We start from the raw sequence: 22,637 nt of genomic DNA, 5'->3' as shown, positions 1-22,637 counted from the left end.
ATACTGCTGTTCGGTGATGGCAGTCTGGCAGTTGAAATGTCAGTGAATGCAGCGGTCAGCGTAAGAGGCAGGCGTTTACAGCCAGCACAGCCACCTTTGCTTTAAGCAGATTCTCGCCCCAAGTCAGGAGCTTGGAAGACTCCTCCTGAGGTGACCGCAATCCTCCTTGTGAGTTCCTATTGAAGTCCACTGAAGAAAAGGACAATCCTTCGCCACTCTTGTAGGTAATATTATATTTGGAGATGTGAAGCATTTTTTTCCTGCAGGGCAGAATACTTTGCCTGCTTTCAAACGCCCGGTGCCTCCCTTCACCCACATTTTGCTCCTGTGGCCCCGAATTGTCTTTCCCCCTTTCCTCTCCTCTGGGAAGGGGGTTCCCTTTGTCACAGGAGTGGAGGGGATGTTGTGCAGGATCAGTTGCGCCGCTCACTCTCCTGCTGTGAGGCTCCCTTCAGGTCTCTCTGGGCCTAGCTGGAGAAGCATTCCTTGGTGCCCAGGGTCTATTGCATCCCCTCTCCCCCACTTACATCTATGCCCAGTAGCACCAAGTCTGTTGTGTTTTATTGCCATTGATGTCGCTGGGCACTTTCCGTGTGCTCCTGCACCTTCCTCATGGCAACCACCAGCATGAAACCTCAGGGTCTGACGTCCACACATGGAGCGTGCGCACCTTCTCTCCTGGGGGAGGTTTTGATATTGGGCAAGACTAGGTGGGGGTCAACAAAGTGTTGATGGAGCTTCAGGATGGCTTGGCCCAATGGTGGTCTCTTCCCCTTCAACCATTTGTGGCCAGAGAGGAGGTGGACTGGCTGCTTTGGGAGGCCTTCCCTGTGAAAACCCAGTGCCAATATCCCAAGAGATCTCCAAAGATTGGCTTTGCCTCACAGGGCAGAGAGTGGCCGAGTCCCAGATCCAGTTGATCACCTTCGTAGGGATCCTTGAGCCTTGTTAGGGTTAATTCGCTGATCAGGCAGCGGAAGATGAAGCTGCTGGGATGATTCTTACTGCCACAGGAGGACAAATCTTGGGAGATCAGCATAACTCTAGAATTGCACCCCCAGATTGCAGGCCCTACTGCTGTGAATGGGTGTGGGTGAATGCCAGCAGTCCTGAGACAAAACGTGGACTGCTCATGACATTTCTACTTCGATGAAAACGTTATTATAGATGTCAAGTGCTAAGGACTTTAATATCCTCTCATTCCTAATAATTTCCTAGAATGACAACTTGAAAACCTGGAGAGAAGGAATCTGCACTGACAGGAATTTATAGAGTGCCTCGATTGCTTCCAGAGCCAAAAGTTCTTAAAAAGATTTTTTGTTTTGTTTTCAGATAGACCATACCAGTCCATGGAGGCTCGACCAAATATTGTCCTAAACATCGTTTCCCTTTTGTCCATAATATCCATATTGAGGGACAAAGATGAAAACCATCTCCCATTTCGTTTAAAAGTAAAACACAGGAAGACCCCCTTGAGGGCCAAGGCTGGATTCTTGTTGCAAAGCAGAGAAGGAGATTGCTGATCAAAGTGGAAATGCAAAGCAGTCCTGGGGGCAGCCCAGCAATTCAGAAATAGGGCAAAAATGGACCTCCCTCCCCCTTCTCTGAGCTGTTGCTCCTCTGAGGTTGCTGAGGTCTTCCTCAGAAAACTGATTACTTTTTCCTAACTGTAGCTGCTGGAAGAAAATAAATTTGCAAAAGAAAACCTTTGAAATGCAGATCTTTATTCTAAAAAGAAAGACTGACATTGTCCATTTCCTGCAATCACCTTTTCTACAAGCAAGCTCCCCCCCTCCCCCCCGCTTCAGGTCTGATGGACTGGAAGGAAAATATATCTTTTGAAAAACAGGATCAATATCAGAGATTACATGATTGGTTATGTTTGGCATTCTTTACTACCCAAGTTTGAAAGAGCCAAATAAAACTTGAGACGAGACTTTTTTGAAAGTTAACAGATGGATTTTGATGAAGACACAGCTGGGTGAGCCCAATCAGTAATGGCTGAACCACACCTTACAAAGCAAACATCAGAGGCTTTATAGAAAGTTACGGGTGTGAAAAAATTCAAATCAGATCGTGCATCCTCTCATGTCCATACAAGGGGTTTTTGGGATGGTCTAGGGGAGGGGTAAAGGTGGGTCCTAAAGAGGTGAATCTAAGTTTAACTTTGTTCTTCTGGTTACCAAGGAAACCCTCCATGTCGGTCCTTTTCTCTTCCTTGGAATTCGGGGTCTCTACTGGCAACTTTCTCTTCCTGGTACCAGGCTAATTTACAGCTTGCTTGTTCAAGGACAGTCAGGCATCTCACGGCTAATTGTTTCTAAAGGAAATGGGGTGGGGGAATGCTGTGCTCTTTAGGAGGCAAAAGCAAGTTGCAAGTTAAAGTTTTTAAAAACATAATATAAAATAGAGTGCCCTGTTACATGTATGTTTAGACATTACGTGAAATATATATATAGAGAGAGTATAAAATTGTGTATTAAAATAATGCCCTTCCTTTCCTCCCTTTGCTTTTGAACATAAGATGCTTCTTATGTATTCAATTAATTAAGCAAGATACATCATTAACACTTTCATTGGTTAGTATGTCAGCAAAAGCTTAAAGGTCCAAAGGCAAACAAGCAGTTAATTTTTATGAGTTCTTCATCAATGGAACACAGTCCTTAGGGATGGTTTAAGGAACAAAATTGCCGCTGGTCTGTGGGCTGAAAGTTGCGTAGTGGGGGAGGCCACCACAGCCATGTCAGCCACCGCGGATGTTACTAATTTTCTCACTAAAGGAATTATACATTGAATAAACATTAACCCAACAAATTCACATAAAAGCAAAAATAATACCTGCTTTATCCAGGTGCTTCCAGGTAGCCAGGACAACCATTGATCTGAATTTGTAAGTCTTTGTCTTATTTCAGAAGCTTTTTCTTGCAGGTCTTTAACAACCTGTCGAACTACTCCTGATTTATTAGTATAAAAACAGCACTCTTCTTCCAAAAAGAGACAGAGGCCCCCTTTCTCAGCTGTGAGAAGATCCAGGCCTCGTCTGTTTTGGAGAACTACAGCTGCTAATGAATCCAGTTGGTTCTGGAGTTCAAGTACTCCTTGTGCAATTTGATCCAGGCTACTTTGGAAATCTTTTGACAGTTGTTGAAATGTGATAGCAGAATGGGTTATTCCGGCAATCCCAGTCCCCGTAGCTACTCCTATACCCGTTAACAAGGGAAGAAGAATTGGGACTCTTTTCTTACGAATATGTCCTATCAAAGGGATTGGCGGTTCTTGCTTATTTACGATAACCCCAATATCAGGAGACAGGAAGGCTAAAGTACATATTCCTTCCCAGTCAAGGGACAGGCCTTGGAACGCCTTGTCTCCACAGAGAAAGAAAACTCCTCCCTCTTCCAGGCATGGTCTCAAAGTGAATTCAAAAACTTTTTCCTGTGTGCTGCCACTGAGCCTCACAGTGAAAGTCTCAGTCACATATGCTATCCCAACCAATGGTTGCACCCCTTCTTGTGGGCTCACAGGGGCTTCCATTGATTTGTTTACTACCACCCCTGGCAGTGAAGGGTCCACAAAATATGAGGAGTCTTCCCATTGTCCCTCTTGGGACCTCTGGGGAATAGGGAAACAATTCATTCTCTTTTTGCTCTTTGAGAGCCAAGGGGGGAGATCGAACTGAGCGTAGGCAGGTTTATCCAGACACCAGTTCTCTCTCACTTTTCCTTGCACAATAGTTACTCTGGATCCTCTGGTTATACACATCTTTGATCTGTTTTGTAGCTGCACGCATAACTTTCATCATCGTGAGGGTATGATTACGAACCATCAAAACCACTATAGAACAAGCATTCACATCAATTTTTCCCACTTCCACTCGTCTCTTAGGTTCATGAGGATCATGTCGCTGAACACATATTGGTGTTTTATCCAGCATTTTTACTCCAAGAGTAACAGGCCCATCTATGGGGGGGCCCTGTTTCAGTCCCATTCCCAGTATCATCCTCTTAAGTGCATCAAAATAAGCTTGAGCAATTCTACTCGGGGGTCTTTTTCCAGTGAAAACCAACTTAGTCTTGATTTTGTACCACCATTCTGCTGGACAGGAAGGGCTTGGTGAACCCCTGGGGCTATAAGTAAACATATCCAACAATCCTTTGCTATTTTGGGGTTACCTTCCTGCAGCAGAGTTTGGAACAAAACCACAGTATCATACATATATGTCTTATTAGGCTGTAAACGGGACACAAACTCCTCTGTATCCTTTCTATGTATTACCTTGTAGGTCGGTGCAGGAGGGGGTGGTTTCTGAACTCCATACCTTAGGTATGCTCCATATGCTTAGGATATGAGCATTAATATTGTCAACCAAAAGAAACACTTCAATTACCAATAGGCTTATGATCAAATTCTTCCGACAAACACTCTTTGATCTGCCCCTGGGCATCCAAGGCATTAAGACATCCCCCCTCCAGAAAATAGTAATCAGCCCCATCTTTATCTCTTGCCCAAAAAGTGTGGGGAAACCAACAACAAATGAAAAGTATTCCAAAACAAACAATACAATGAAAACAATATCAGTTCCACAACTTGGTTCATGACCAAGCCAGCACATCTAAGGATCGTGTGGCTGGCAGAGTCTATGGTTTCAAATCTTCTGGTTGTTCCTGAATTAGGTCACTACTGGTGGACCTAATTAGTCCTTGAAAAGATCTGCTGGTGAAGCTGGAGAATGCTGCAATTTTAATTTAAGTCCGTCGACCGAGGAAACTTGCCAAGTGTCTGGGGGTTCCTTCACCTGCTTGATCCTGGATCCGTGCACCCAAGCTTTGATGCCCTCGACTTTCACAGCAGTTGGCATGCTCAGGAGGACTTGCTTCAGCTCGGACCACTTCGGATCAGTGCAAGATGGGAACAGCTCCTTCACTCTGACCCACTGGCCTGGCTGGGCGATGGGTGATATGTCAGGAGCGACTGGCAAAGCATCTCGGACCTGCAGGGAAATAGAGGATAGAACGTGCGCCAGCTTCTGCAAGTATTGAGAAATGTTCTTTTCACCAGTCCAGGCAGTTTGCACTTCATGAGATACAAACGGTCTCCCATAAAGCATTTCAAAGGGGGACAGCAATAGTGGCCCTCTGGGCATAGCCCTGATACGTGTTAAAGCAAGGGGCAATATTTTGGGCCACGGCAACTGCGTCTCCTGACAAAGCTTTCAAGCTGACCCTTTAAAATACGATCCATGTCTTCAGCCCCGGCTGAAGCCTGAGGCCTGTAATTAGAATGTGAATTTACTGACTTGCTGAGTGACTTCAGAGATGAAGTGTCGGCCGTTATCTGATTTAACCCTTTAGCGACTGAGAATCTCTTGCGCGCCTGAGATGAAACAGGGTAGGCTTCAGGCCATTCGGAGAACAAATCCACAAAGACCAAAAGATGATTTTTGGGTCCCTTTTTTGGGAAGTTCAGTAAAGTCCACTTGCCAGGCTTCCCCTGGGTATTGAGCAGTACGGAGGTGGCCTGGAGCGGTAGGTTTACCACTCTTTGGGTTATTTCTGTGGCAGATAGTACATTGAGGTACAGCTGATTGGCAAAGGTGCCTCAGCTTCTTGCTACTGTATCTTTGAGAAAGCCACTTAAAAAGAGGTTTGGGGCTACAATGGGCCATGACATGACTTCTTATGACAACCATCCACAGGATTTGAAAAGGCAGTTGAACACGGTTGTCAACAATCCACCACCCATCCACCACCCACTTTCCTTGTGGATCAAGATGATCTCTCTAATCATAGAGAGGGGAAATGGGCGATCAGGCTCTACAGGAATGAGGGGCAAAAGTTGGTGAGTTTCTGCGGGCATGACATCACCCCCATGAGCAGCTTGTTTTGCCCAATAATCAGCAGCAGGATTGCCTCAGGAGATTTCACCTCGATCAGTCTGGTGGCCTCTGCAATGAACTATTGCTAATTGGGTAGGTAAACAGACAGCAATAGCTAGTTCTTCAAGAAGAGGTTTTATCTTTAGAGTTTTTCCATCTTCCCCCACATTTCCTCGGACTTTCCAAAGAGCAGCATGTGTGTGAGCAGCTAAAAAGGTGTCAGTAAAAATGTTGGCTGTTTGCCCTTTGGCAAGGTTCTCTAAGGGCTAACACTTCAGCTGCTTGGGCTGACCAGTGGGAGGGCAATTTACATAGTAAAATAGGTCCATCAGTGGTGACCGCAGCCAAACCTATCTGGTGGACCCTATTTCCAACCAAAGAAGAACCATCAGTCCAAAACTGACATTCTGCCAAGTTAAAAGGTTCAACTTGGAGGTCAGGGCGAATTCCAACAATAGTCTCTAAAACCTGATGGCAGTCATGGGGGCCTTCTGATGTGTTAGCCTCTTCTGGTGGTCGAGGCAGAAGGGTGGCTGGGTTGAGCCGTTCACAGCGAAACAGTTTAACTGAATCATAAGCTGGCATATTTAGTCAATCAGGCTGAAGTAGCCCATGCAGGAAGTTTTTGTTCCAGCAATGTTTGAACAGAGTAGGGTGTGTAGACATCTTTTCTTGAATTAAAAGCACTGTAGCTGCAATTGAACGAAGGCAGGAAGGCCAGCCTTTTACCACAGCATCCATGGCTTTGGATAGATAAGCAATAGGAATCATTTTCAGGGCCAAATTTCTGGGTAAGGACTCCTTGTGCACATCCTTGTTTTTCAGTAACAAACAAAGCGTTTAGACTGATCAGGAAGGGCAAGGGCCACAGCTCTAGCAAGAGAGTCTTTTAGGTCCTGCCAAGCAGATTGATGTTCTCCAGTCCATTCCCAAGCCATATCCTTCTGAGTGAGTTGGTAAAGAGGCTTGGCAAGGAGGGAATACCCAGGAATATCCTTTAACAGCAAGGTGATTGAGGAGAAGTACAGAGGTGGTTTCTATGGCTTCTTTAGTCTTTCCAGCCAAAAGGAGATCATCAACATAAAGAAGCAGAGAATTCCCATTGGGGGAAAAGTCCTTTAAATCTTGGGACAAAGCAGCAGCAAACGCTGTAGGGCTGTTTCTGTACCCCTGGGGGAGCCTTGTCCAGGAAAGCTGACATTTCTGTCCTGTAGTGGGATCCTCCCACTCAAAATCAAAATATTGCTGGCACTCCTTAGCCAAAGGAATGCAGAAAAAGGCATCCTTGAGATCAATAACTGTGTACCATACTTGGTCACTAAACAAGGTGGTCAATAAGGTGTAAGGGTTGGCCACAACCTGGTGCAACGGTTGAACCCTCCTGTTGACCTCTCTAAGGTCGTGGACCTTCCTCCAGGAGCCATCTTGCTTGGGGACCGGGAAAATAGGTGTTGACCAATAAAATTGAATATGAATCAACAGCACATTTTCCAAAAAAGGTCAATTAATGTTTTAATTCCCAGGCGTGCTTCCCGTCTGATAGGATATTGCTTAATTGAGACGAGTTGTGCCTCGGAACAACTGGGCCAAGTTGGGCTTGGCAAACCGAGCAAACCCTGGTTTCCCTTGATACCACACCCGTGGGTCAATCTGGGTGTTATCAAGTGGGCTGGCTTCAGTTGGCTTGGATAAAAACAAAGATAAGCCTGTTCTGGGGGAATGTGAAGACTCAAGCCTTAATCATTGAATTGAATGGTAGCTCTTAATTTTCCTAATAGGTCCCGACCAAGTAGGTTGATGGGACAATGTGGCACAAGCAAAAAAGAATCATCCAATTGCCCTGGGGGGGCAACAACTGAAAGAGTTTGGCTGATTGGTGCCATTTCTATAACTCCTGTTGCACCAATTACAGGAGCAGAGGGAGTGGTCAGGCAAGGAATATTTTTGTCATTTAAAACACTATAAGTTGCGCCTGTATCAATGAGAAAATGATAAGGTGACATCAACCAGAGGATCGGGGGAAGACAAAAGTCCTCTGAGGCCCCTTCAGTATGAATTGTTCTTGGCTTAAAATTCAGGGGCTTGAGCACTCAAAAGAGGCAAGGGGATCCAGACCTCTGCTGGGAGTTTTGAGGTCGGCTTCTCTTTGCTTTGTGGGCGAATGGCCAGTGCAAGAAGAGATGCTTGTTTATGCATTCTCTTATCTTCTTTTTTTTTTCCATCTTAGAGCTCTCTTTGAGAATAAACAGTGAAAGCCATCTGGATAAGAGTCTCAAAATTTTGAGTTGATGGGGCAGGTAACTTCTGGAGCTTTTTTATAATATCTCGAGCACTTTGGCCAACGAAAACAGCTTTAATCATAACTTCATTGGCAGGGGCCTCTGGGTCAAGATGAGTGAAGTGGCAGTGGCCATCTTTAAGGCATGTCAGGAATTCCAAAGGGGATTCTTTAGGTTCCTGAACAATTTTATGGACACAATGAAAATTCACTGTCTTTGGCACACCCAATCGCAGTGCCTGAAGGAAAGCAGTTCTAACCCTTTCCAAAACAATTGCTCCATCTGGGGTATTGGGGTTAGCCTCATAACTGGGCACCAGGACATCCTGGGCAGCTGGCCAAGCACCCAGTGGGCGGCCAGCCTGTACATCCAGATTTCTTGCAGCTGTGTAAGCATCAGTAGCTGCTTTAAGCACTTGGCATTTTTCTTCTGGTGATAAGAAGACTGACAGCAAAGTAAAAGAATACAAAGTTTTGCCACTTTTTTTTCTTTTTCTTTTCTATTTTTTTCCCCCTTTTCTAAGCCTTCTGTCAGCCTGGGCTTTGGTGCCACCTAGAGGATTTCTCGGGTTTTTCCTTCAACTCGGGATTTCTGAGAACTGCACCTTGGACAATTTCTCGGGCTTTTTATTTTCTTGTGCCATCAGTCTCTCCCTCAACACAGGGCTTCAGCTTGGGATTTCTAGGAATTTCTCGGGCCTTTCCATCAGATTGGGGTCTGGCCAGTCACCCTCCCTAATTCGAAATCCTTCTCCGTGAAATGGTGAGCCCCCTTTGTGTAAAATCCTCCTCTAGAACAATATATTCCAACAACCACCCATACCGCACTCACTTAGTGGGCAAGCCCCTAGTGGAAATTTCCCACGGCTCACTCACGCACTCACAAGGCACCACTCCCCACCTAATAAAAAAAAAATACTCACCCATTTCCGGTTTCCCCAAATCCATCTTTATACAACAGATATAAAAGAAAAAGGCTCAATTTTGAGCGTTCAGGTTCAGCTGGAGCGGAGTCTGTTGATGGTGGCCAGCACAAGGTCACTGGAAAACCTTCCAGGCGCGCGCTTGACTTGACGTTGCTGAATGGTCCCCGTCGATTTTCTCCGTCCGCTGTAGTGAAGGCAATGCAGGGCGGCAACTAAAAGAAGTCAGCCCCAAAGGGTTCTCCGCCTTTGGAGTCCCTGTTCGGGTGCCAGAAAATGTTAGGCACTCGCCTTTGTTTATTTGTTTACCCAAGTTCCAAGAGCCAGATAGAACTTGAGATGAGACTTCATTAGCTAACAGAAGTTTTATTGGCCAAGAAACATTCTGGATGGCTCAGTCAAGACAGTGGCAAAAGTGTTGAAGAGAACCACCCCTTCCAAAGCAAACATCAGAGGCTTTATAGATATTTACAAATGTAATCAGATAGTACATCCCCCGATGCCCATACAAGGGATTTTTGGGATGGTCTAGGGGAGGGGTAAAGGTGGGTCCTAAAGAGGTGAATCTAAGTTTAACTTTGTTCTTCTGGTTACAAAGGAAACACCTCATCTCTTTGGAATTCGAGGCTTCTCCTTCTTGGCTTCTCCTTTCTTTGCCTGGTACCGAGCTGATTTATAGCTTCAAAGACAGTCAGGCATCTGGCTAATTGCTTCTAAAGGAAATGGGGTGGGGGAATGCTGGGCTCTTTAGAAGGCAAAAGCAAGTTAACCCTTTAGAAATAAGATAGAGTTCACTGTTACATGTATGTTTATACATTATGTGAAATATATATATAGTATAAAATTGTGTATTAAAATAATGCCCTTCATTCCCAAAAACCGAACTCAAGGCTGGAAGCCAACCGGCTTTCTTCCAGGAGAATCCTTAGACTGACCGAGATGCAAGGGAGAAGGGGGCCGAAGCATGGCCCTCCATGTGGCCTTCTCCCCACGAAGAACCATTAAAGGAACGGGGTTTGTTCAGCCCAGCGTTTTTCAAGCTTGGCCACTGTAAGATGGGTGGACTTCAACTCCCAGAATTCCCCCAGCCTGCATGCTTTAAGATGGGTGGAATTCTGGGAGTTGAAGTTCCACGTCTTAAAGCATGCTGGGTGGGGAATTTTGGGAGTTGAAGTCCCACATCTTAGAGTCGCTAAGGTTGAGAAACTCTGCACCAGAGTATCAGAATCTTCTTTACTGTATGCTCTGTGCTGCTTGCACACTCACTCCTTGTACTTGCACACACTCCTTACTCACACGCCGCCCTTGTCAATTTTAATCCTACCTCAGTGCAGGTATCTTGCTGCTGGTTGGGGGTGATGATCAAATTGGACATTACGAAAACAACACTTTCGCCCTAAGATGGGGGAAAGAATTAGAAAAAGACTATTTTAGAATTTTGCTAGACAAAGCAGAAGGAAGGAAGGAGGGAAGGAGGGAAGGAAAGGAGATTATAGCTCTATTTAAACCATGGGCATAGTTTATCCCTCCACCCCTTTCCTTGAAATCACAATATTCCCAAATCTGATATCCAGTGTGGGAGGGTAGGGGGATTTGAATAGATATATAGCAGTTGGTTTTAATACATCCTGGCTAGTCATTGCTGATTCCATAAAAGCTAAGCAGGGTTGGATTTAGTGGGAGGAGAGACCACCAGGGGATCCCAGGGTTGTAGGCTAGACTCAGAAGCTGACATTCCAGAAGAAGGTTACTGCGAACCAATTCTCTATCATGGCCAAGAAGTCACCAGGAGTGGTTTTGAGGGCATCTCTGAGATTTCATGAGAAGTCTGGAAATTGTTCTCCTCTACCTGAACCTCTGCCAGTCCAAAGGACACCACCCTTCCCCAAACCTGGGCCTTTTAAATGGATTGGGCCACTACCCCCCCATCTCCAGCATTGAGTTACTGGCTGGGGATGATGGGCCCTGAAGCCCAAGCCTTCTAGGGCCTACCTGTTTGGGGAGGTTTGGAGGAGAAAACGCAGAGGAGGTGAACCGGGTTCTTGAAGCAAAAGGTTCGGAGCACCGGAAGTCCGAACCCGGTACCTGTGGGGGTATGATGTAGTCCACCACGTCCCAGATCCTCTTGCCCATCTCCGAGGTGTTGGTGAAGGTGACTCCATGCTGGTGAGGAATTCTGGGAGTTGAAGTCGACACGTCTTCAAGCTGCCAAGGTTGAGAAACATTGTTCCAAACTTTACATCCTTTCTTTAAATTAAATTACACTACAAGGAAGCTGCTTTCAGTAGGACTTCTGGAAGAATGTAAGATCTGTTCAACAAGGAAGTGACTTTATGTGTATTTATGTGTATCGAACAAATATCAGCTAAAATTCTAGACAATATACAACATCCCAAATTAGTAAACCATGATAAAGATACAATAATAGAGTATAATATGAATGCATACAGGTTTATAAATCCATTCTGGTTCCTGTTTTCTAAATTACTTGTTCAATAATTTTATATAACATTTTAGTAGATACATACATGGGAACCCTTTTCATCAGATGGCAAGACACTCACTCCTCTCCTTTTCCTTCCCTCTGATCTCAGCCGGCTAGAAATAAGAAGCATTGCTATAAAAAAAAAGATTTAAGAGTGCCGTGATTAAGGAGTCATCCTTGTTTTCCTTTTTTAAATGAGCGAACCGTGGACTTTGAAGGAAATTCTTATCTGGTTTAAATTCCAATTCTTCAAAGAATCCCAAACTGGCATCTTTATTAGGAACAATGACGGGGTGCCTCCCAAGTGAGCAAACCTTCCGGCTCAACTGCATTCTTCGTCAGGTTGGAGACAGAGAAAGGGAAGATGTGCTGCTGTGCCTTGTGGCAGGGATGAAATGGAGAAGAGGTCATGAGCATTTGGCATCATGACCGCCTCTCATTAATCCTTGATCTTAAGTGGTTGCATTATACTGGGACCCGAGTTTTCCGTTTTGATCCTTCCCGTCCCATTTATGTTTGCAGATTATTGATCCGATGTTTTAATAATGCCATTCTCTGTTCCAAGAACACGGGACCTAAAAGCTGGTAGCATCTCTCCACTCGTTTGCAGGACTCACTTTCCAGTTACACACAGAAGGCAGCTTACAAGTGAAAACAGCACACTCCAGAAATACAGAAGGCCAAAACGAAAGCAAATGAATTAAAAAGCGAATTAAATGTTACTACCATTACGATTATCCCATAGAAGGCTAAGCAATTTCCCTTTATTGTCAACCTCAAAGCGGTTTAAACCATTAAAATATAAGTATAGGAACAGATATATCAAAATATACACTTGTTAAAAATGCAGGGGAGGAAGAAAAAAATATGATGATGATGATGAAGATGAAGATGATGTAATGCAGAGCTGAGCAATTCTTATCAGAGGAGGTGAGTGAATAAGCAGGTGGAAGATATTCTGCGGGTGTCCCTGGGGGCAAAGGGAGGAAAGCGGTGGGATGACAGCCTGAGGCACCAGGTCACAAACTGTGTGTTGCACAAATATATGAAACTTTGCATTCCCACAGCACAACACTGCTTTTGTCATTTTGACACACACTTTTAGCCTTACAGATTATTCTGAGATCTCCAAAGTGAATTCTTCCTCTTCGGTTGCAAAAGGAGCAAAAAAGGTCTTTTCCCCCCCAGATGTTTGAGGAGGTTACCCGAGGAGGACGAGAGGAGTCAGCGGCCTCTGTGTCCATCGCTCTGGCTAGCGGCAGAAGGGGACTGTGTGAGGGAGGAAGGTTGCCGTGGCAACTGGCAGGGTTAGGCCTGGTTGAGCACGACAGGCCGGAAGCCTCGACCTTGGCTTGTTGATGAAGTAACCGGGTTGGGGAGAAGAACCGGCTTGCGGAGAGGATATTTAGGCACAAAATCCTAGAGGGGAAAAGGGCATTTACAGGGAGTCCCCGGGTTAATAACGCCCGGTTTACGAACCAGCCATAGAGAAGAACGGAGCCTATGGTAGCAAAATTCAAGTTAAATGCACAATAGTTTGAGTTAGAGTTAGAGTTAACCCTAACCCTAACCCCACCCTCTATCCCAGTGTTTCTCAACCTTGAGCATTTTAAGATGGGTGGACTTCATGGCTGGCTGGGGAATTCTGGGAGTTGGACTCCACCCATCTTAAAATGCCCAAGGTTGAGAAACCCTGCTCTATCCAGTCCCCTGTGCTGTTGCTTTTCTCGTCTCATTTCTTACTTTCTCATTCTCACACAGAGTCTGCTTCACCAAGAAAAAGGGAAGGTAAAGCACCTGTTTTGCACACAGAAGACACCCCGTGACAATCCCGGCATTTTCATGTAGGGTTGGAGGGTTTGGGGGTTATGCAGGCGATGATCACTGATTATGCAGACAAGGGTCATTATGCAGACAAGGATATATTTTTCCAATCCAACCAGAGCTTTGTGAATGGCCACTGCCTATAGATCATGATAGATAATGATCACTGTCTGCCTGATGATGTTCAGGGAAGGCTCCATGAGTTTAAGGAACTGGACCGTGGGCTGTGCAAACGTAGGGCATAATTAAAAAGTTAGTCTTTTAAAAGCAAAGCTCTGTCCTGTTCATAACAGATGTCTCCCTCTCCGCTCCGTGTTAATGCAACTTCCTGCCCGATGGTTGCTGCCTCGCCATAGCAAACCAGGGGCTCTCTGTCTGTCTGTCCCGGTTGCCATGGTTTCCTCCATGGCACAATCACACTGAGCCAAGGTGTTGGCAAGAAAAGCTGGGTGGGAGCCAGACCAGGCCTGGAGGTTGGACTGGACATCAAAGCTCTCCAGTTGCAATTTCCTCCCCTCCTTCCTGTCCCTCCATCCTACCTCCATCTCTGGCCTTCCTTAACATCATTCCCCAATCCCCCCTTCCCCAACCCTCTTCTTCCTTCCCCCACTTTCCCTCCCCTCCTTTCCTCCTGAAGGTTTATGTGTAAACTGAATAACTGTTGAATGAAGGATTACATGATTATTAAGAAAAAGGTGTATGTGTAAAATGTTGAGAAAAGGAGCCTCATGTAAAATGATAGCCATAGGATTGAGAAGGGGGCTTTGTGTAAACTGATACCTGCTGAGGAGAGGTCAGGGGGAAGGAATGTCAGGAATGTTTGTTGTTGTTGTTTAGTCGTTAAGTCGTGTCCGACTCTTCGTGACCCCATGAACCATATTGCGCCAGGCCTTCCTGTCCTTCACTGCCTCCCTGAGTTTGGTCAGTTTCATGCTCATTGCTTCAGTGATGCTATCTAACCATCTCATCCTCTGCCGTCCTCTTCTCCTTTTGCCTTCAATCTTTCCCAGCATCAGGGTCTTCTCCAAAGAGATCTCTCTTCGCATTAGGTGGCCAAAATATCTGAGCTTGAGCTTCATTATCGATCCTTCCAATGAGCAATCAGGGTTGATTTCCTTTAAGATTGACTGGTTTGACCTCCTAGCAGTCCAGGGAACTCTTAAGAGTCTTCTCCAGCACCACAGTTCAAAGGCATCAATTCTTCGGCGCTCGGCCTTTTTTATGGTCCAGCTCTCACAGCCATACATTACTACTGGAAAAACCATAGCTTTGACTATGCGGATCTTTGTCGGCAAGGTGACGTCTCTGCTTTTTAATATGCTATCTAGGCTTGCCATAGCTTTCCTCCCAAGGAGCAAGCGTCTTTTAATTTCATGGCTGCAGTCTCCGTCTGTGGTGATCTTGGAGCCCAAATAAATGAAGTCTGTTACTGCTTCCATTTCTACCCCTTCTATTTGCCAGGAATTGATGGGTCCAGATGCCATGATCTTAGTTTTTTTAATGTTGAGTTTCAAGCCAGCTTTTGCACTCTCCTCTTTCACCCTCATCAAGAGGCTCTTTAGTTCTTCTTCACTTTCTGCCATTAGGGTGGTATCGTCCGCATATCTGAGGTTGTTGATGATTCTCCCTGCAATCTTAATTCCGGCTTGTGATTCTTCCAGCCTGGCATTTCTCATGATGTACTCTGCATATAGGTTAAATAAGCAGGGTGACAGTATACAGCCTTGTCGTACACCTTTCCCTATTTTGAACCAATCGGTTGTTCCATGACCGGTTCTAACTGTTGCTTCTTGGCCCGCATACAGATTTCGCAGGAGACAGGTAAGGTGGTCTGGTATTCCCATCTCTTTAAGAATTTGCCACAGTTTGTTGTGATCCACACAATCAAAGGCTTTTGCATAGTCAATGAAGCAGAAGTAGATATTTTTCTGGAACTCTCGTGCTTTCTCCATGATCCAGCGAATGTTGGCGATTTGATCTCTAGTTCCTCTGCCTCTTCGAAACCCAGCTTGTACATCCGGTAGTTCTCGGTTCATATATTGCTGAAGCCTAGCTTGTAGGATTTTGAGCATAACCTTGCTAGCATGTGAAATGAGTGCAATTGTGCGATAGTTTGAGCATTCTTTGGCGTTGCCCTTCTTTGGAATTGGAACGTAAACTGACCTTTTCCAATCCCGTGGCCACTGTTGCGTTTTCCAAACTTGCTGGCATATTCAGTGCAGCACTTTAACACCATCGTCTTTTAGTATTTTAAATAACTCAGCTGGAATCCTGTCATCTCCACTAGCTTTGTTGTTAGCAATGCTTCCTAAGGCCCACTTGACTTCACTCTCTAGGATGTCTGGCTCAAGGTCAGTGATCACACCAGCGTGGACATCAGGGACATTAAGATCTTTCTTGTATAGTTCTTCTGTGTATTCTTGCCACCTCTTCTTAATCTCTTCTGCTTCTGTTAGGTCCCTGCCTTTTTTGTCCTTTATCATGCCCATCTTTGCACTAAACGTTCCTTTCATATCTCCAATTTTCTTGAAGAGATCTCTAGTCTTCCCCATTCTATTGTTTTCCTCAATTTCTTTGCATTGTTCATTTAAGAAGGCCTTCTTATCTCTCCTGGCTATTCTCTGGAAATCTGCATTCAGTTGCTTATATCTTTCCCTTTCACCCTTGCTTTTCGCATTCCTTCTTTCCACAGCTATTTGTAAAGCCTCATCAGACAGCCATTTTGCTTTCTTGCATTTCTTTTTCTTTGGGATGGTTTTAGTTGCTGCCTCCTGTACAATGTTACGGACCTCCGTCCATAGTTCTTCAGGCACTCTGTCTACCAAATCTAATCCTCTAAATCTATTCATCACCTTCACTGTGTACTCACAAGGAATATGATCTAAGTCATACCTGAGTGGTCTAGTGGTTTTCCCTACATTCTTCAATTTAAGCCTAAATTTTGCAGTAAGAAGCTCATGATCTGAGCCACAGTCAGCTCCTGGTCTTGTTTTTGCTGTCTGTATAGAGCTTCTCCATCTTTGGCTGCAAAGTATATAATCAATCTGGTTTCGGTATTGACCATCTGGTGATGTCCATGTGTAGAGTCGTCTCTTGTGTTGTTGGAAAAGAGTGTTTGCTATGACTAGCTTGTTCTCTTGACAGAACTCTATTAGCCTTTGCCCTGCTTCATTTTGTACTCCAAGGCCAAATTTGCCTGTTATTCCGATTACTCCTTGACTTCCTACTTTAGCATTCCAATCCCCTATGATGAAAAGGACATCTTTTTTTGGTGCTAGTTGTAGAAGGTGTTGTAGGTCTTCATAGAAGCGGTCAACTTCAGCTTCTTCAGCATCAGTGGTTGGGGCATAGACTTGGATGACTGTGATATTGAATGGTTTGCCTTGGATACGCACTGAGATCAGTCTGTCGTTTTTGAGGTTGTACCCCATTACTGCCTTTCCCACTCTCTTATTCACTATGAGTGCAACTCCATTTCTTCTAAGGGTTTCTTGCCCACAGTAGTAGATATAATGGTCACCCGAATTAAATTCACCCATTCCCGTCCATTTCAGTTCGCTGATTCCCAAGATGTCGATGTTCAATCTTGTCATCTCATGTTTGACCACATCCAGCTTGCCTTGGTTCATAGATCTTACATTCCAGGTACCTATACAATATTGTTCTTTACAGCATCGGACCTTCTTTTCGCTTCCAGATACATCCACAGCTGAACCTCCTTTCGGCTTTGGCCCAGCTGCTTCACTCTTTCTGGAGCTACTTGGAATTGCCCTCTGCTCTTCCCCAGTAGCATATTGGACACCTTCCGACCTGAGGGGCTCATCTTCCGGCGTCATATCTTTTAGCCTTCTAACATTGTCCATGGGGTTTTCTTGGCAAGGATACCGGAGTGGGTTGCCATTTCCTTCTCCAGTGGACCACATTTTGTCAGAACTCTCTGTCATGACCTGTCCGTCTTGGGTGGCCCTGCACGGTATAGCTCATGGCTTCACTGAGTTACGCAAGCCCCTTCGCCACGACAAGGCAGTGATCCATGAAGGAATGTTTAGTAGGTGACTGACCAGAAAAGGGAACCAAACCATATAAGGGCATAAGAAAAAAACTCATCTTCATTATAATGTTAATTAGTTCTGCCCTTGTAAGAATACTATAAAAGGCTGTGTCTTTGTCCCCAAGGGGTGCCACCTGTCAGGTTCGGTCAGCACGAGGTTTCAGGGAAGCACGGGGCTGCAGGGAAGCTCGCAACCAGACCACGCGGAATCCACCGGCGGTAGCTAGCGGGGAAAAGAGGAACCGAAAGCGCCGCTAATTAACGAGCCACCTGCGGCCAGCTAAACAGGAAAACCGCAGCGGAAGCTTTTAATTATGAACTGATAACGGCGCGAGCAAGCAAGGAACGGGGCCGCAGGGCAGCGAAACAAGATCGCAACGCAGCACAGAACCTGCGGTCTGCACGTAGCAGGGAGGGCCCAACCCAGCCGGAGGGGGACTGGCAATCAAGGACAATGGACTCTGACCGACCCTGCCATCATGAACGATCAGGGGGGACATTGGGGGGCCTAATAGCCCACAGCCGCAACGCGATCACGAGGCGGGAAAAAGCGCGGGAAGGGGGGAATATAACAAGTGATGCAATTGTACCAAGCCAGTCCTGGCTTTGCTTGTGACTACTACGTTACGCATGAGTAAACCTTCTTTGTGAACCACACGTGTCACGAGAGTTTCTCTGTCGAACGGGGCAAATCTCACATAAAGCCAGGACTCACCGTCAGCGCTACCCGGTACCACCGAGGAGTGTTTTCTTTCTCAATACAGGCATGACCAGCGACGAGGAATCCGTGGGTCAGCTGGAGCGCGAGGGATCCAGGCTCGCGGAAGGGCGGTCGGAGCCGCCCGGGAGCGACGGGGCAGCGGCCAGGGCCGGGCGCGCTCCATCCGAGCGGTGGTCGATGGGCGTGAATCAAGGACCAGACGATTCGGGCGTTACGATGACCCGGGGTTCGGGGTTCCGGAACCGTGAGTGGAGCGAGAAATTCGCCCGACTAGAGGAGAGAGTCGAGCGACGCCTAGACGCCGTGGAGGCGATGCTCCAGACCCTACTACAGAGAGTGGGGCCACCGGCGGTGAACGAGGAGGCGAGCGACAGGGGGCGGTCCGACACCCCCGCCGGCACCACCCACGGCGCCCCGGTCGGAGGACCAACGGGCGGCAGACGCCCTGAGACTTCGAGGTATCACTGGGAAGTTCTCAGGGGACCCCGAACAGCTGCCGCACTTTCTGACGCACGTCAGGGGGTTCATGCAGAGGGGTGGTCACCTATTCGCTAGAGACGAGGACAGGGTATCCTACGTGGCCGAGCTGCTAGATGGCCAAGCCGCCAGCTGGGTGATCGGGCTGTACGATGCCAACGCGGCGGAACTACGGAGTTTCCCGGACTTCATGCAGGCGCTCCGGGACAGATTCGAGGACACATTGAGCGCCAAGCGGGCGGAGGACGACATCCTACAATTCAGGCAGCGGGGCAAATCGGTATCGGAATATGCCCTGGAGTTCCGGAGGTTGGCCGAGAAGCTCGCGGACTGGCCGGAGTCCCTGAAGGTGAAGTATTTTAAGAGGGGACTCAACCCAGAGATCCTGGAACGGGCACTGGGGCGGGACGACCCGGCCACAGTGAAGGATTGGATCTGGCTGGCCGGAACGGCGGAATCGGCGTGGCGGCAGATCCAACAGAGCACAAGACGACGGGACCAGACGAGGGACCGGCCGAGGGAGAGGACCCCGAGGAGAGACGGAGCGGTCGACGGCAGTCCACCGGGAGGCGAGAGGCGACCAGAGCCCCGAATCTGTGCTTCCGATGCGGAGGCAGAGGCCACCGAGCGGCGCAGTGCCCGACGGAGCGGGAAGGCGCCCCACCACGGCCCGAGGTCAAAACCCCGCGTGCGAACGGGAAAAGGACCGGTGACCGACCGCGGAAGGGGGCAGTGGCGGCGGTGACCGAGAAAGGACGCGGGGGGTGGTCGACCCCGGAGACAGCATCCTCCGGAGAGGACTCGGAGCCGGCGGGAAACGAGGCGCGCTCGCACTGAACGGCGTCCCAGTGCGAGCAGGTGAGTCGAGGCGAGCGGACCCAATAGGTGACGAGGACTGCCCACCGTTCCGGGTGAGGATACACGTCCGGGTGGTGAGATCCGGAGGGGAGGCGCAGCTACGGGCGCTACTGGACTCGGGCTGCACCCACTGCTTGATGCACCCAGCGGTGGTCTCGGGGCTCGGGCTACAGCTGAGGCGCCTCCGGGAGCCCATTTCATTCAGCCAGTTAGATGGCACGCTGGCAGGGGGGCCAGCTCAGTATTACACCGAGCCGGTCCAGATGACGATCGGGAGTCACCGGGAAGAACTGAGGTTCGTGGTGGTCCCGGTGGCCGACTACGCGGTGGTACTCGGCTTGGCGTGGCTGCGGCGGCGGAACCCACGAGTCGACTGGACGGCGGAGGCAGTGCGGTTCGGGGTCGACAGACCGGCGAGGGGCGAGAGCAGAGGGGACCGAGCCGTGGAGACGGAGGCAGCCGCAACCACCGGCGGACAAGCGGCGGGTCCGGGACACCGGGAGACGGGGCGAGAGCAGATGGGGCCCGAGACCCGGGCGGCAACAGCAACAGCAGCAGCAGCAGCGCCGGGACCCCGGAGACCCGCCACGATCCCGAGGCGAGGGGAGGCAGCGGCGACTGGCGAGGCAACCGCAAAGCGAGGGGCCGGACCCGGGGAACCCCCGACGGGCGGCGGAATCCCGAGGCAGTATCGAGACCTGGCGGCAGCGTTCGGGGAGAAGGAGTCTGACCAGCTCCCACCACACCGGCCCAGTGATTGCGCCATCGAGCTAGAGCCAGGAGCGACCCTGCCTAAGCCAAAAATGTACTCCCTGTCGAGGAGGGAGATGGGAGCCCTGCGCGAGTTCATAGACAAGAACCTAGCACGGGGATTCATCCAACCCGCGAAGTCACCATTAGCGGCCCCGGTGTTATTCCGGGAGAAGAAGGACGGCTCGCTCCGTATGTGCGTAGACTACCGGGGGCTGAACGCAATCAGCACGGAGTACAAATACCCCTCCCCTGATGAAGGACTTGATGTCGCATCTGTCGAAGGGGCGGGTGTTCACAAAACTGGACTTGCGCGAAGCCTACTTCAGAGTTAGGATCCGCGCAAAAGATGAGTGGAAGACGGCGTTCAACACCCCGCTCGGAAGCTACCAGTTTTCCGTGATGCCGTTCGGATTAAAAGGGGCCCCGGGGGTATTTATGCAGCTAATTAATGAGGTGCTGCACGACCTACTCTACCGGGGCGTCCTGGTCTACCTGGACGACATCCTCATCTACACCGAGACCCTGGCGGAGCACGTGAGCCTGGTGCGCACGGTGCTCCAGAGACTGCTGAAGGCACAGCTGTACGCAAAGCTCTCGAAATGCGAGTTCCATCGAGAGCAACTAGACTACCTCGGCTACCGAATATCCAGCCGGGGAATTGAGATGGACCCGGCGAAAGTAAGGGATGTCCTGGGCTGGGAAGCGCCGCGAACCCGGAGGCAACTCCAAAGCTTCCTAGGGTTTGCGAACTTCTATCGTCAGTTCATCCCGAACTTCGCCCAAATCGCCCTTCCCCTAACCGACCTGCTAAAAACCAAGGGCACTGGGAAACCCCCAAGCCCAGCATGGCACTCGCGTGGACTGCAGAATGCCAGGGGGCGTTTGAGGAACTAAAACAGCGGTTCACCGCGGAGCCGATCCTGCGCCATCCCGACCCAGACCGGTGGTTTATAATCCAAGTGGATGCATCAGACGTGGCAACGGGAGCAGTCCTGCTCCAACCCAGCCCGGAGGGGCCATCCACCCGTGCGCCTACGCCTCCCGCAAATTCACCGAGACGGAGAGGAGGTGGATGGTGTGGGAGAAAGAGGCGTACGCGGTCAAGTGGGCGCTGGCCACGTGGAGGCATCTACTGGAGGGGGCAACTGAACCGTTCGAGGTGTGGACGGACCATAAGAACCTCGAGGCCCTGAAGACCCCGCGTAAGCTATCCCCCAAACAGGCACGGTGGTCCCAATACTTCGGGAGGTTCAGGTTCACACTGAAACACATCCCCGGGAAGCGCAACTTCTTAGCGGATGGACTGTCTCGCATGCCCCAGCACGCCAGCCTACGGGAGGAGATCGTGGACTCCGTCATCCCCGCCAGCAGGCTGGCTGCAAAGGCGGTGACCCGAAGCCAGACCAAGGGGGAGCGACGGGACGCGGCGTCTGAAGTAAGGCAAGGGTTCGCGGAGGCAGCGGAGCGGGACGGTTGGCTCAAGCAGAACCGAGAGGCGCTAACCGGCCAAGAGGGGTTGTGGTGGCACGAAGGAAAGCTGTACGTGCCCGAGGGTTGCCGACGGGAGGTCATGGAGAGAGCCCACGACAGCCGGAGCGCGGGGCATTACGGCTTCGTAAAGACACTCCACTTAATCCGGCGGCAGTTTTGGTGGCCCACGCTCCGGAAGGACGTGGAGGCGTACTCGGGGGTTGCCCGGTGTGCGCAACAGCGAAAGGAGCCAAAGGCAAACCTAGAGGCCTACTCCAGCCGGTAGCGGAACCCGACGGCCCTTGGCAAGAGGTCGCCATGGACTTCATAGTGGAGCTCCCGGAGAGTAAGGGGAAGACCGCCATTTGGGTGGTCACGGACTTATTCTCCAAACAAGCGCACTTTGTAGCGTGCCGGCGAGTCCCCACGGCCGAGGGGCTGGCGAAACTGTTCGTGCAACATGTCTACCGACTCCACGGCGCACCTCGACGTATCTTCAGCGATCGGGGCGGCAACTTCATCGCGCGGTTCTGGCGGGAGTTCCTGAAGCGGGTGGGGACGAAACAAGCCCTATCCTCCGCGGCGCACCCGCAGACGGACGGAGCCACGGAACGCCTGAACGGGGGCTCGAACAGTACCTGCGCTGCTACGTGGGGCACCAACAGGACGATTGGGCGGAGCTACTACCATTCGCGGAGGTGGCATACAACAACGCCGTCCACAAGAGCACCGGGTTCTCTCCGTTCAAAGTAGCCACCGGGAGAGAATTCGTCCCCATGCCGGAGCTGCCTCAGCCGGAATCCCAGATCAACTCCCTGGACGCCTGGTTCGCCCAAATCGACGAGACCCGGCGAGCGGCGCACGCGGCATTGCAAAGAGCCAAAGCCGACTACAAGAAGCACGCGGACCGCAAGAGGCTCCC

Source organism: Python bivittatus, unplaced genomic scaffold (genome assembly GCF_059951505.1).
Source record: "Python bivittatus isolate LINGU-HERP-01145 unplaced genomic scaffold, Pbiv_v1 ctg000820_np1212, whole genome shotgun sequence".
NCBI lineage: Eukaryota > Metazoa > Chordata > Lepidosauria > Squamata > Pythonidae > Python > Python bivittatus.
The sequence above is the reverse complement of the archived record's forward strand: the minus strand, read 5'-3'. Positions refer to the sequence as shown.